We start from the raw sequence: 15,528 nt of genomic DNA, 5'->3' as shown, positions 1-15,528 counted from the left end.
GGCTGGGTAGGTATGGGCGAGTGTGGATGGGATGGCTGGGTATGGCTGAGGATGGATGGATGAGTATTGCTGAGGATGGATGAGTATGGATGACTGAGCATGGATGGATGGATGAGTATTGCTGAGGATGGATGGATGAGTTTTGCTGAGAATGGATGACTATTGCTGAGGATGACTGAGCATGGATGGATGAGCGCAGGAATGGGCACAGAACACCGCTATGGGCAGTACACATCCAACTGAACCGGACATGACACTGGTTTGTTTACAAGTGACCGCTCCGTCATTTGACGTAGTGATCAGGTGGTAAACGGCCGCTGTCACGGATATTCCCGGGTGTGCACCCCCAGGGGGCATGTGGGAGCAAGATTCTGGGAGGACATCCATGGACACCCTCCCAAAATAAGCAGTCTACGCTGCAGCCGTATTTCAGGTATGGCTCGGCAAGTGGTTAAGGTACCAATGTATAGTAGAGCTTCAAAAGATTAATAATTTTATTGAAATCAATAACAAAAATGATATTAAAAATATAATTGTAAGTCTTGTTGCTGAAGATACATGTCATATTTTATAACATGTGCATGCATGTACAAACTACAGCATTCTTTCAAGCATTAGTTGACTTAAAGTGGTTGTAAACCCTCTCCTATACAAAGTGAAGTGAACAGCCTCAGATGATTTCCCTTTCTACGCTTTTTGGAAAATGCAGCTTGTGTTAGAAATCTTTTTTTCTCATTCAGCAGTGGGTGTGTTGTCTGGTTTACATGGTGTGAGAGCTGATTGGAGGAAAGGCACACGTGCCCCCTCTGCTGATAACAGGAACTGAGCAGCAGAAAGCAAGGACACTGAGAGCTTTGGAGAAAGATAAGTAAACACTACAGATATATACGTCAAATTTCATGAATGGAGTTTACAACTACTTTAAACATATGATGCTTTCACAGAATATGCTCATCTCATTACTCAGGTGTATTTATTAAAGCCCAACTCCACCCATAATTTTTCATCTTGTAGACTGGGTAAGCGTTAAAAACTTATTTTAGGTTTTTACTGCTATCATCAGTTTTGGGGAGATTTTTCCTTGCGTCCGGTTCCCCTATCCACCAAGTGAGGAAAGAGCTCCTCAACAGAGGCACAGACATAACAGCAAAAAAAACAGCTGCTCGAGAAGAATGGCAAAGGGTTTCAAACTCAGTCAGTCTTTTATTGTTGTATTCCCACTAGTAAGAAATGCTTCACTTCCCATCCAGTTAACACATTGTATGTCACAATGTGACAGTGTATCAGTATGGAACAGGAACCAAAAGGGAAATCTCCCCAAGAATAGCTCTAAATGTGACAGGTGATCTAATGCGTCCCTATTATATCTAAAACTAAAAGTGCAGAGGTTTGACCTGGGCCCTAAATGCCAGAACCATTCAAATTGGATAAGGGTATTTAACAGGGGTGTCCACTGTCACCTCTGTCCTTTGTCATAGCATAAGAACCATTTGCAGGAGCAATTAGGGAGACAATAGAAGAAGAACTCAATAGAGGAGTAGAAAAGCTGCCCTCTATGCAGATTGCTTTTTCTAGGAGAACAAGGACAGTTTTTAAATGCCTGATACAACGTAAAGAAACGTTTGGTACATTTGCAAAATTTACTATTTATTTGGATACAGGCAGTGCCCGAGTTACAAACTACTCCTACTTACAAACAGCCTCAAATGCCAGCCACTTGTGCTCCATTCTGGTCCTGGATACCTCTTAGCACCTCGGGTCACATCGCACACTGCAGTACTGCATGTACTGCATGGCCAGAAGAGCCCCAAATAACATCCCACATCTATGCAAAGGCGGAAGTTACACTTACAAATGCAGTGTTCCGACTGGAAGTTACACCTACAAATGCCCCCTGTTAACATGAATGACATCTTGAAGTCTTTTGTGGTATTTGTGGATGAGGGTCTTTATCTTCTCAGATGGTAAAGCTGCCCATTCCTCTTGGCAAATAACCTCCAGTTCCTGTAAATTCTTGGGCTGCCTTGCATGAACTGCACGGTTAAGATCTCCATAGAGTGGCTCAATAATATTGAGGTCAGGAGACTGAGAAGGCCACTCGAGAACGTTCACTTTATTCTGCTGTAGCCAATGACAGGTGGACTTGGTCTTGTGTTTTGGATCATTGTTGGAATGTCCTAGTACGTCCCATGTGCAGTTTTGTGGCTGATGAATGCAAAATATTCCTCCAGTATTTTTTGATAACATACTGCATTCATCTTGCCATCAATTTGACCAAATTTCCTGTGCATTTATACCTCACAAATCCCCAAAACATCTGCGATCCACCTCCGTGATTCACAGTAGGAATGATGTACCTTTCATCATAGGCCTTGTTCACTCCTCTCCAAATGTAGCTTTTATAGTTGTGGCCAAAAAAGCTGAATTTCGGTCTTATCGCTCCAAATCACTTTGTGCCAGAAGGTTTGAGGCTTGTCTCTGTGCTGTTTGGCATATTTTAAGTGGGATACTTTTTGACATTTGCATAGTAATAGCTTTCTTCTGGCGACTCGACAAAGCAGCCCATCTTTCTTAAAGTGCCTCCTTATTGTGAATCTTGAAACAGCCACACCACATGTTTTCAGAGACTCCTGTATTTTACCTGAAGTTATTTGTGGGTTTTGCTCTGCATCCCGAACAATTTTTCTGGTGGTCGTGGCTGAAATTTTAGTTGGTCTACCTGACCTGGTTTAATTTCAACAGTACCCCCCCATTTCCACCTCTTGATTAGAATTTGAACACTGCTGATTGGCATTCTCACATCCTTGGATATCTTTTTATATCCCTTTTCTGTTTTATACAGTTCAACTACCTTTTCCCGCATATATTTGACAGAAACCAGAAACATCAGTGCAGCACTGGATGAAAGATGCAAGGGTCTGTCAGGACTCATTGACCTTTTATACATACACACAAAATACAGGCAAACAGATCACAGATGAGGATGGTTACCTTTAATAGCCATTCAAATCCCTTTGTGTCAACTTGTTTGCATGTTATCATGCTAAAATCACCAGGGTATGTAAACTTTTGCTCAATGTCATTTGGGTCGTTTCTGTTGTCATGATTTAAAAAGAGTAAACACAGTGGATTGAAAATAAATGGCTTCAGCCAAACACTAACCATGAATGAAAAATATTTTTGTGTTATCATTCATATTCTCTGAAAAATGGCCAAGAAATCATAAAACTTATGAGCACAATTGTATCTATTTTTTCGCTGTCCAACTTTAGCACCTAGGTAAGACATGAAGACTTTGCAGGGGAAGACCCAGCTTTATGCCCGATACTTCATATTATTAGCAGGAACGACTAGCAACTTCTATGGAGGCTACAACTCTATTATTCTTCCACTTCCTATGCGTGTACCAATGATAAAAATATGGACAAAAATGTAAAAATGTCTCAACTCTAATGCCGAGTACACGCGATCAGCATTTTGATTGGAAAAAGGTCTGATGCTTTTCCCGAAGGACCGCTCAAGCTGTCTTGTCTACACACGGTCACACCACTAGAAAAAGGAAGTTCAATACCCAGTAGCCAATAGCTTCCATCTCGTAGTTGAATCTGAGCATGCGTGAGTTTTTGCACGTCGGAATTGCATACATGCGATCGGAATTTCCGATCGAAAGTTTTTCCGTCTGGAAAATTGAGAAAATGCTCTCAAATTTTTGCTGGCGGGAATTCGGCCAGCTAAATTCTGATGGAGCCTACACAAGGTCACATTTTACGATGAAAAGATCCCATCGGTCTTTTGCTGGCCAAATTGCAAATCGTGTGTACTTGGCCTAAGGGCCAAAACTCTTGAGTAATGTCTGTGATACTTTTTTTTATAACATACAATTTTTCAGGACAAGCTTTCAAGGTATGCCTCCTTCATAAAGGTCCAAGTAAAGTTTAGTACTGCCTGGACCTTGAAGGGGGCACACTCCAAAAGTTTTTCCAGAAAAATTGTATTAGTGCAAGAAAAGAAAGTAGCATGGACAGTTCGCAATAGTTTTTTTCGCAAATACACTAATACGGCTACAATCACCTCAAGGGCTAAAACGCCTATGCTTCACTATAAGATAATGTTTATTTGGAGGAGATACAAAAGTTACAGGGGAAAGAGATTTGGAAGAAACATTAAGTTGAATACGTATCTCAAATATGTCAAGATAATACTCTAAAAAAAAACATTTCAGAAACTAAGAGAGGATTTATCAGTGCCAAGAAAGAAATTCTATTCCTAACTCCAACTCACACACTTCATTTAGGCACAAAAATGTCTATGGCCATTGGTTTATGGGAAAATATATTTAATTGTCTTTATGTCTACACCTCATTACACAAAAAGGTCTCATCTCTATATATTACACTACCCTACTGATTGCAAAAAATGTCCTTTCCAATGTAAAACAAAATGGGTGGTGGAAACTGGAACCATTTTGGATAAGCAGTGGGACAAAGCAATAATCAGAATCCTATAAGTATATCATCCACTGCACTTATTCTACCCTTCAGAAACTAAGTCTGGAAGACTAATCTGATACAAAATAAAGGTGAAATACTGCGCTGTTGCTCTAAATAGTATACAGCAGTTATGCATAACTGTATGGGCTAAAGAAACTAATATTATTTGACAGACACCACTATGTCATAGAAGAGAAACCATAGATTCCATCACTGACGGTTTACTCTTCTTTGAATGAAGATCTCTTAACATCCATGAACACTTTGGAACAGGAGATAATGAATACAAAAAACTATGTACGTATTTGAGAGATCTACAGGTTTATCAAACAGGAAAGGTATATATTTGCAGCAGGACTGAGAGGCCACATTCCATTCTTAAGGGTCATAGGAGACATCAGCGGAGGGGCCTTAAGCATTTCAGCTTTAGCTCCCTGAGGTGTCGGATTCCTAATCAGAGCATTCGGACACCACAGGAGATGGTCTGTCATTTGATTCCAGGAGCTGAACTGAATTTGAATTTCTTCTTACTCGCAATTATTTTAGTTTGGACCGGGTTTTCTACTTGCAGTGCAGGGGGCCTCAATGGAAGCTAATTTTTCGCCTTCCTTGGCGAACCTGTACATGGGTTGGTGGGAGGAGAGGTATCTCTTCTCTGCCACCAACCCATGTGCAGGTTTACTCCTATGGTAGTCAATATATATATGAAAAGTGTGTGGGAAACTTGTTACTTCTGGCTTCCAGTTGTCATCCCACACACACTAAGCGATCTATTCAGATAGGGGTGTCTACCAGGGCCAGACGGAACTGCTCTACTGCAGAAGTATTTAATAAAGAATGCAATATTATTGCCTCTAGGCTTCGGTCACGACATTATGACAAATGGAACATTGCTAGAGCAGCTTGTCTGGCCACAGAAAAAAAATAGACTTACCCTTTTAGAGAATGCCGGCCGTGGGAGAGACAAAACCAGCAAAGTTGGTGTGGATACCAGGGAGAAGGGTCCAGTTACATTGGTTACCGCCTTCTCTTTGGAATTGATTAAAATTAAAAATGTTGCATATAAAAATACTTACTCATAATCTCCACAGATAATGATTTAGCACCAATAATCATGAGAGGTTGCAGATTCTCAAGCCGCTGTGCCAAAACATTAGGCAACATTTCATCTCCCAGTCTTTTCAAGTCTGACAGACCTAATAAGACTTTCCTTTAATACTGTGAGATCATACATGTGCAGTACTAATACATGTCGTTTTTGCAGTAGGTACTCCAGGCAGCACAGGGCAGTTGATTCATGTACCAATGGATGGGAATTTTCCATCCGTGGTTTCATTAATTGGGGCACAGACAGCATGGTCTATGCTGTTGAGTGCATGAAATGCAATGTGGGGTGCACTTCTAGACTTTTAAGAACTAGAGTGAGGGAACATTTCCATTGGGAATCTTATAAAAGTGACCAAAAACTATCCAAGGTATCCAAACATTTGAAGTATGGACACGGTAGAAAAATTGCATCTTTTTCCTTTTTAGGTTTGGAAAGGTTAAACTGTTCTCTTGCAGTGTGGATATTCACCGTAAATTGCTGTTACGTGAGGTTTGGTGGATATTCAATATTCAAACTAGAGTGCACCAGGGAATGAATCACTGCTAAAATGTAGATGTGTATCTTAAGTAGTCCTTATCCATTTGATCTTTATTTGTGTATACCATTATACATGTATTTTTAGAACATCTTTTTGTAATTATATTTATACCCTTCACTTTTATTACATATATACTGGGATAAGACATTTTTGGCATTTATTTTGTTTTATTAGGTGTTGTACTAAGGTAATACTTCCTACCCCCCTTCTGCCAGCACTACACCTGCTGACATTTTGTGATCGATCATTAATTGTTTAATTCAACATGTTACGGATTGAAGGAGAGGCAGAATCTTGAATTTATATATATATATATCCATATATATATATATCCATATCATATATATATATCATACATACATACACATACATACATATATACACTGTGAACGCGGCTTATCCCTCAACGCATCTGCCACTGTCTGTGTACTCACTGTTATGGCTTAACAAATACATGAGGATTATGGAGTTGTCAGCTGTCCTCCTATGACTACTATACCATAATAGTGGAGACAAGCATGCACTGATAAATCAATGATATAAATCTATCGTCCATACTGATTTGCATTATGTTCCTCAATGTAAACAAACTACCAACATAAAAATAGATTTTCTGCTTCAATATTTGACAATTAATCTGACCATTATCATGTCATCTGATGCTGGAAACAATGAACATCATATTTGGTTTTAAACCCACCATGGTTAAGTTGCCACTTTTGGTGCTCAGTTGGATAGGTCATTTGCATTGGGATAGGGGGTATAAGAATGGGTTAATTATGTCATGAAAAGTTGTAAAAGCTAATGAGATTTATCTTAAAAAAAAAAAAAAAATAAAAAAAAAAATTGTCTTTGGTTGCATTTATAGTTTTTCGAACTTCAATACAATAATGCTACAATGATACAACAATAAGTACTCCAGAAATATTCTTCTGTTTTCAATTACTGTTCGATGCTTTGGGCAATGTTCTGCTGGGAAACCTTGAGTCCAGCCATTCTTGTGGATTTTATTTGACACGTACCACCTGCCTAAACATTGTTGCTGACCAAATACTGTACACCCATCATGGAAAAGGTATTCATTGATGGCAGTGGGCTTTTTCAGCAGAATAATGTGCCCTGCCAAACTGCAAAAATGGTTCAAGAATGGTTTGAGGAACACAAAGAGTTCAAGTTTGTTGACTTGGCCTCCGAATTCTCCAGACCTCAATCTAATCGAGCATCTGTCGGATGTGCTGAAAAAACTAGTCCAATCCATGGAGGCCCCATGTCACAACTTATAGGACTTAAAGGATCTGCTACGGACACCTTGACTGAGGAAAATTAGCTTGGTCTTTTCCATGGTGATGTAGCTCCCATTATGAAGCACATTCACACTAAAAACAATGATGCTCAGGGGTCTGAGAACAGGGAGACTTCTGCTAGTTAGCATCAGCAGCTACATCCAAGTAGTGAATTAATTACATTGAATATGAAATCCTGCTACTTTGATTTGCCGAGTCTTTGTACTCAACTATAACACTCTGCAGTTTAAAAGACTCTTTTCCAGGAGATATAACCATAAACTACACACACCGAGGCGTTAGCTTTCAAACCTGAGAACAGTAATCCTCTAAAGAATCCACTCTATTGACTCATTATTCCAGCTGCCAAGATGAAACCCGTTTTAGAAATTAAAGTCACAGTAACTCTTTTCTACTGGACCTACGCTGGCCATACATTATACAATTTTCTTAATTTTCCAGTGAATTTAACAAAACATCTAATATGAGGTCAAACCTAAACACTTTCAATTTGCATGCAATCAGGCAGGCCCTTGCACTAAATAGTTGAAGTAAATCTAAATGAAATTGAATAAGAAAATTGTATAAGGTATGGCCAGCTTTACAGTGAAAAAGGATAACAACAACATATATCTGTAAGACTGTAACCATAAAAAGGCATTAAAGCTGAACCTCAGGCAGATATAAAAGGCATTCATTAAAAGGACAAGTGTGGGAAGTGAAAACAACAAACATTTTGTGGCTATGTGGCCACTATGTGGCTGCAGCATGGATCCGATGCTGCAGCTGTCCCCTGTTGCCTTTATGTCTGAGAACTGAGTGATCATGTGACTGCCGATAGCTCAGTTCTCAGGTCCAGTCTGAGCACGGAGGGGAGACTGTCTGTCACCATTCTTTGCTCTGCCCCTCCAGCACTCACTGGAATGCGGGGCAGGAGCGGTTTGGGTGGATTCTGACATTATTGTCAAGATCCTCTCAAAATCTGGAGCAGCTCTGTGATGTCCGCCGACAGCAGTCTTTAGACCGCTGTTGGCTAATTCTGGGTCACAGGAGTTGCTTCTCCTTTCTCTGTGCAGCTACAGAGTAGAGTTGAAAATGGGCCTGTCGGGTCACCTAGAGCCCAGGTGACAGATGCACACCGTAGGGTTAGGGGTGCACCGCAAGGTTGTGGACCCTACGGCTGACTGCTGCAGACGGGGGACAGATCCCACTGGGGTTAGAGCGTAAGATTCCCCGGGGCGCGGAGTCTAAGAGCCAGCAGGTGTTCACCAGAGCCTCGAGTGGTGAGGATGGACTTGGCTGCCACTGGCTCCAGGTCGCGACCCCCAGCTCACACCCACAGTAGGCAACAGGAGGATAGGGATGGTGCGGGACAAAGCCAAGGTCGGGGCCACAAGCAGACAAGAATAGTCGGGTACACGCCAAAAGGTCAGGGTCACAGGCAAGCAGGGATAGTCGGAACACGCCAAAGTCGGTAACGGAAAACAGTAGCAGAGCACACGGCAGGAAACAGGAAGCTAACACACAAAGGTTGATCAGCAGGATAAGCTAGCAGTGCACAGGTTAATATAGGAGTTGTCAGATAGGAGCTAGGGTGGAGCCATGCCAGAGGAAGGAAATAAAAGCAGTCAGGTGAAGCTCGGCTGGTCTCTAGAAATGAACACATGCAGACAGGTAAGCAGACGAACTCTATTGCATAACCATGACAGTACCCCCCCTCTTACGAGGCCTCCCCCTTCCCCGCTTGGGACCAGGTTTAGAGGGCAACTTCAAATGAAACTTCCTCAACAGACGAGGTGCAAAGACCTCGGAAGCCAAAATCCACAACCTCTCCTCAGGACCAAAACCTTTCCAGTGCACGAGGTACTGGAGAATGCCTCTACAGAGTCGGGAATCCAAAATTTGGCTAACCTCGTACTCCTGATCATCCTCAGAGACCGGTGCTACGGTAGAGAGAGGACGAGAGAACTTATTGAGGACTAAAGGCTTTAGAAGGGCAACATGGAAGGAGTTAGAGATTTTGAGGCTTTTGGGAATCTGGAGCTTGAAACAAACCGGATTCAGTTTAGAAATTATGGTGTATGGACCAATGAATCTTGGAGCAAATTTGAGGGAAGGAACCCGGAGTTTGATGTTCCTGGTGGAGAGCCAGACTGTCTCCTGGCTGAAGAGAAGGTGGCTTACGCCTGCGACGGTCAGCAAAACTCTTGAATTTGTTGGCAGCTTTCTGGAGGGAATCATGAACGTCAGCCCACATGGAATTAAATGATTCCTGAACAGTAGCCAAAGCTGGAATGTCAGAAGAACAAGTCATAGGAAGAGGAAGCTGAGGATGTCTTCCATAAACAGTGAGAAAGGGTGTTTTCTGAGAACTGACGTTAACATGATTATTGTGGGAGAACTCAGCCCACGGTAATAGTGATGCCCAATCATCATGATGGGCAGAGACCAAGGTACGGAGAAAGACCTCCAACTCCTGATTAACTCTCTCAGTCTGGCCATTGGATTGGGGATGATAAGAAGAGGTAAAATCCAAGGTAATGTCGAGGGATTTGCAAAAGGCTCAAAATCTCTAACTCCTTCCATGTTGCCCTTCTAAAGCCTTTAGTCCTCAATAAGTTCTCTTGTCCTCTCTCTACCGTAGCACCGGTCTCTGAGGATGATCAGGAGTACGAGGTTAGCCAAATTTTGGATTCCAGACTCTGTAGAGGCATTCTCCAGTACCTCGTGCACTGGAAAGGTTTTGGTCCTGAGGAGAGGTTGTGGATTTCGGCTTCCGAGGTCTTTGCACCTCGTCTGTTGAGGAAGTTTCATTTGAAGTTCCCCTCTAAACCTGGTCCCAGGCGGGGAAGGGGGGAGGCCTCGTAAGAGGGGGGGGGGTACTGTCATGGTTATGCAATAGAGTTCGTCTGCTTACCTGTCTGCATGTGTTCATTTCTAGAGACCAGCCAAGCTTCACCTGACTGCTTTTATTTCCTTCCTCTGGCATGGCTCCACCCTAGCTCCTATCTGACAACTCTATATTAACCTGTGCACTGCTAGCTTATCCTGCTGATCAACCTTTGTGTGTTAGCTTCCTGTTTCCTGCCGTGTGCTCTGCTACTGTTTTCCGTTACTGACTTTGGCGTGTTCCGACTATCCCCGCTTGCCTGTGACCCTGACCTTTTGGCGTGTACCCGACTATTCTTGTCTGCTTGTGGCCCCGACCTTGGCTTTGTCCCGCACCATCCCTATCCTCCTGTTGCCTACTGTGGGTGTGAGCTGGGGGACCCTGGGGGTCGCGACCTGGAGCCAGTTGCAGCCAAGTCCATCCTCACCACTCGAGGCTCTGGTGAACACCTGCTGGCTCTTAGACTCCGCGCCCCGGGGAATCTTACGCTCTAACCCCAGTGGGATCTGTCCCCCGTCTGCAGCAGTCAGCCGTAGGGTCCACAACCTTGCGGTGCACCCCTAACCCTACGGTGTGCATCTGTCACCTGGGCTCTAGGTGACCTGACAGGGCCCTTTAATTAAAAATTAAACTGTAGCAAAGAAAGAACAGGTAAAACAGCTCTCATATACTGTATTTTAGCTGTGTATTTAGTAATATCTGGGAGACAATCTTGTCCAATTAGCATTTTATGTTTAAAGGCCTGTACAAGTGGCCATACACATTGAAGATTAGTTGACCATCCTGCAACATCTCTGAAATTGTGCACTACTGTATATGAAAACGTTTGGTACTGCTAAGTTTTACATTAATGAATAGAGTGGGAACGAGAACAGCTTTTCTTGTTTAGGGAAGGGGCATGCTGAGCAGAACAACAGAGCATGTCTTCCAACCAGAGCTGAGCATGTCTTCCAACCAGAGCTATTTCCCCCAATCCCAACTACAGGGATGACCTGTAGGCTACTGTCAAGCCTCATAGAAATGTGAGTGGTATGAAATTCATGAGTTGCTTCAAACTGAGCTACCAATCCTAGCCAATTGTGTGAAGATGACTTTGGATAGGTTGCTGTTGGGATAACTAACATTAAAACACAACAGCATATTTATTATGTATATGCATGATTACTAAGCAGATTTTAATATAAAACCTTTTACCACTTTGTTTTCTTCCCTTGTGCTTTAAGATCTGATATTACAAGCGAAGGCCAATGTAAACATTGCTATTTGCATTCAGCATGCCTGGGTCGGCTCTACAACAGCAGACAAGGAAATGTGAAAAACTAGGAATGCACACATCCCTCAACATCTTCATTATTAGAACAATAAATTAGGATTTATTTTTTTACTGCACTCATGTAACCCTTGGAGAAGCAGAGCACAAGCAGAAGCAGCCCCCCCCCCCCCATTTGGTTAGGGCTAGTTCACACTACAAAAATGTCCTCCAGATCCATCCTCCAAAACGTGCACGAAAATCACACAAAAAAACTCAGCTTCCCATTGAAATGAATGGAAATCATTGTAAAAACATACCACGATCTGCATTTTTGGTGCGTTTTTGAGTCACATGTGCAAGCAACCCAAAAAGGCACAGGAAATGAATCTCAAACACAGCAAAATCTTGGTAAAAATGCATATGCATTTTTACCCCGATTTTGCTAAAGAACAGGGTAAAAGGGCACTTAGCACAGTAAACCAATAGAGCATATATGTCAAACACAAGGCCCTCTGGCAAAATCCAGCCCGCCCAGACCTAGTCATGTGGACTTTGCACCCAGTTTTGGAGATGAAATGTAGTGGAGCCCTTGTGTTTACAAGGGACAGCTTTGCTCTCAGCGGCTCCCAGATCTATTAGATCCCTGTATACATTCAAGACAGACATATTTCCAAAATTTGAGAGAGGGAACGATCTCCCTGTAAGGTGAGGCAGAGCCGCCCACACAGAGAGGTACTAGAGATGGGCCAGGTAGGAGAGAGATTCAAAGAAGCTTTGGGGAAGGGGGGGTGGTAGTTGGGGTTGCACACTGTGCAAAGGGCAACCCTAAACCCTGCATTCTTCACACAGCACACCCCTGAACTCTGTACTTAAGGTAATACTAAACTCTCCACATAGTGTACTCGTGAACTCTGCACTCTGTACATAGTGCACCCCCTAAACCCTGCACTCTGTACACAAAATACCTTTGAACTTTCAACTCTGTCCATAGGGCACCCCTGGAACTGCACTCTGTACATAGCACAACCCTGAATCATGCACACTGTACATAGCGTAATCCTGAACTCTGCACTCTATACGCAACACTCCTGAACTTTGCACTCTTTACATAGCACAGTCCAGAAACAACTGGGCCTTTGCTGATGTGGCCCGCGATTAAATTGAGTTTGATACTCCTGCTATAGAGCTCTGGCTTGGAAACATGCTGTACTTGCTGCTCTATATTACATAAAAACTATAAGGGAGCTTGCTGTTACTAGCAGCCTGTGATCTCCAGTGAATATATTAATGCAATGCAGCATAAACATTAGAATTAATGTCTCTTGGAACTGTAGACCTACACTGAACAGATACATTTCTTGTTCTCACTATGTGTGTGTAGTTATAGTGCAAATACCATTAGGTTTATTGTAAAATAGTGTGTATCCTGGCCTGGAACTGTAATACCAACTTTCAAACCACAAGGAGGGAAAGGCAGATTAAAAAGTATTTGCAAGGTTGTTTGTTATCCCTGGATATAATAAACAAGCTAATGCTAGTACAGTTATCCTTTAATCACAATGCAAAAAATACAATAGGTGGGTCCTCCAAAGATCTGGAATGCACCCCGCTTTCTCATTCAGCCTGGAAACATGTCAGTGCACAAACATGTAGCAACTAATCAAACCGCATTGCTTTGACTGCTCTGGCTTCTAAATCACCACAAAGTGGCTGCTATGGGCACGCAACACATTATCATATTTACCGTATTACTAATAAACCTGGGTAACAAAGCCAAGTTACCAGCTCCTTTAGGCACACATCTTTTCTTTCACCCTCATTGACCAGAAGTGAAGGTCATTGTTTTACCTTAGATATTATTACTGAGTACAGTTTTTACAGACACAGTCTATTTTACAAGCTCATTCTATGCTTTGTAATAAATCTGGACTCAATTCAAGCAATTCCCAAGACGATTTTCAGTGAAGAGGAAAAAATACACACATCGCTGATGTAGAAGAATGTAGAAACGTGAGCACCACCTTCTGGATAGTTTGATACTTGGCATGTAATATACAAAACACATTTAAAAAAAAAAAAAAGTACTCCGTTATTTTCTTTAAAAAAATAAATAAATACATACATTTTCTATTTATCTCATACAAAAAAAGAAAAGCAAAAACTGCAGTTTATATATGAATGTAATCAACTTAAAGAATTACACTTTTTGCAAAAAAAGAAATGCACCCATAGTGCAAAAAGCCAAAAATGTGCATTTATTTATTTTTTTGCATTGGAGCCTGCAAAGGCGGGTGCAATGCATGGTCTTCTCCACCATCAGTTACATGGCTGGAGGAAGTATCAATGGACTACAAATGCAGCAACGTCCAATGAGGACTACAGTCACTCCGCTACAGTGGCAAAACTACGCACAGCTGCGCCAAATTCAGATTTGGCAGGAGCAAGTGGGGAGAAACAACCTCTGGATTCTGTATTTAAGGTGGGTGGTGTGCAGGTGGAGGCAGTTTGAGGGAGGCTGTGGACTCTGACCATGTTTCATGTTACACCCTAAACATGAAACAAGGTCAGAAAGTCTGGCTTAGCCTATAGAAAGGAATAGAGATCAACTTTAAAAGCTGTCGTGGGGTTCTTTCACGTGTCCTTAAGACTCCAATGATCTCACAATTAGGACTGAAAGGGACAGTTATCAGCAGCAGCCCTTGATTGTGGTAGTGGATTGATGGTTCCTACTTACAGAAAAATGTACTATAATGGCAAGTACACACGACCAGATTTTCCATCAGAAAAAAACTTTGACGGTCTTTCCGACGGAGTTCTGACGGAGTTCCGCTGAAATGGACTTGCCTACACACGATCACACCAAAGTCCGTTCATTTAGAACACGATGATGTACGACGGGACTAAAAAAGGAAGTTCAATAGCCAGTAGCCAATAGCTGTACATGTTCTATTTCTAGGTCCGTCAGAATTTTTGAAAAAAAAAAAAGTCCACTGAAGCCCACACAAGTAATATCCGATGATTCAATGATTACATCTGACCTTTTCTGCCGGTAAATCCGGTCGTGTGTACGCAGCATAAAAGTTCAGGTGTTGGCAGACTCAAGAAAAAAGGTTGTTGGGGTTCTTTTGCAAAATTGTGAGTGGGTAGTAGGGATTGCGAATGGAGCTACATTTTCCTGGAGATAGGCTTTAATGTTAGCAATTTTATCAGTTACTGAAAAAATTAACATGTACATTGCACACAGCTATATTTTCTCTTAACAGTCTTGCAGAGTGCAATAGGTGTGCTTCACTGTTCCTTCTCACAGTACAAGTCTATGTATGGATCTTCCAACACACTAAAAAATACATTCTCTATGAGGCATATATCTCATCTCAACAGAGTACATACTGACTCCTGGGAAATGCAGATCTCAATGGGCAGAAATCTATGGGCAGCGGAGCTTTTAACCCTTTTTTAGCCATTAGCGGGGCTTAAAAGCGTCCCGCTAACGGTCAAAAGGTGCAGCAAAGACATAAGTAAATCACCGCTAAAAATAGCGGCGCCTTACCGCCAACACCCGCCCGCATGTGAAAATGCCCTAAGGTAGTATCTTTGTTTGCTTATACGGGAATGCGAGTTAAAGGGTAATTCCCCTAAGCTTGCCTGACCTGCCAGTCACTAGGGGATCCTGGCTATTTGATAAGAGTGCACTCTGTCCGTTTGGTGGTGCCAGGCCTATGCAGTGAAGGGAGTGTGATGCGACTCCCCTTTGATCTGTGGCTGCATGATTCTTACCATCATTTATTTGGGACTGATTTGAATGATACTTTCCTTTTGATTTAATTTTTCACACGAGACAGTATGTTTTTTTATTATAGCGGAACACTTTGTTTAACATAATGATAAAATGTAGCTGGTGTTCCACTTTGGTATTCCTAACTCCACCTTGCTGGTTTTATCGTAATTAGACCTTTTCTATCCCTTC

General features: G+C 42.1%; 1 protein-coding gene across 1 annotated transcript in view; it reads right to left on the bottom strand.

Moving 5' to 3' along the window:
- ACOXL (acyl-CoA oxidase like) overlaps nucleotides 1-15,528 on the bottom strand; it is a 477,525-nt gene that overhangs the window by 383,282 nt on the left and 78,715 nt on the right. The window lies entirely within an intron of this gene.

The sequence above is a fragment of the Lithobates pipiens genome, unplaced genomic scaffold, assembly GCF_037356315.1.
Source record: "Lithobates pipiens isolate NorthernLeopardFrog02 unplaced genomic scaffold, aLitPip1_a1.2 Scaffold_18, whole genome shotgun sequence".
NCBI classification, from domain to species: Eukaryota; Metazoa; Chordata; class Amphibia; order Anura; family Ranidae; genus Lithobates; species Lithobates pipiens.
Note: the sequence above shows the minus strand (reverse complement) of the source record. Positions and strands in the feature narration are given on the sequence as shown.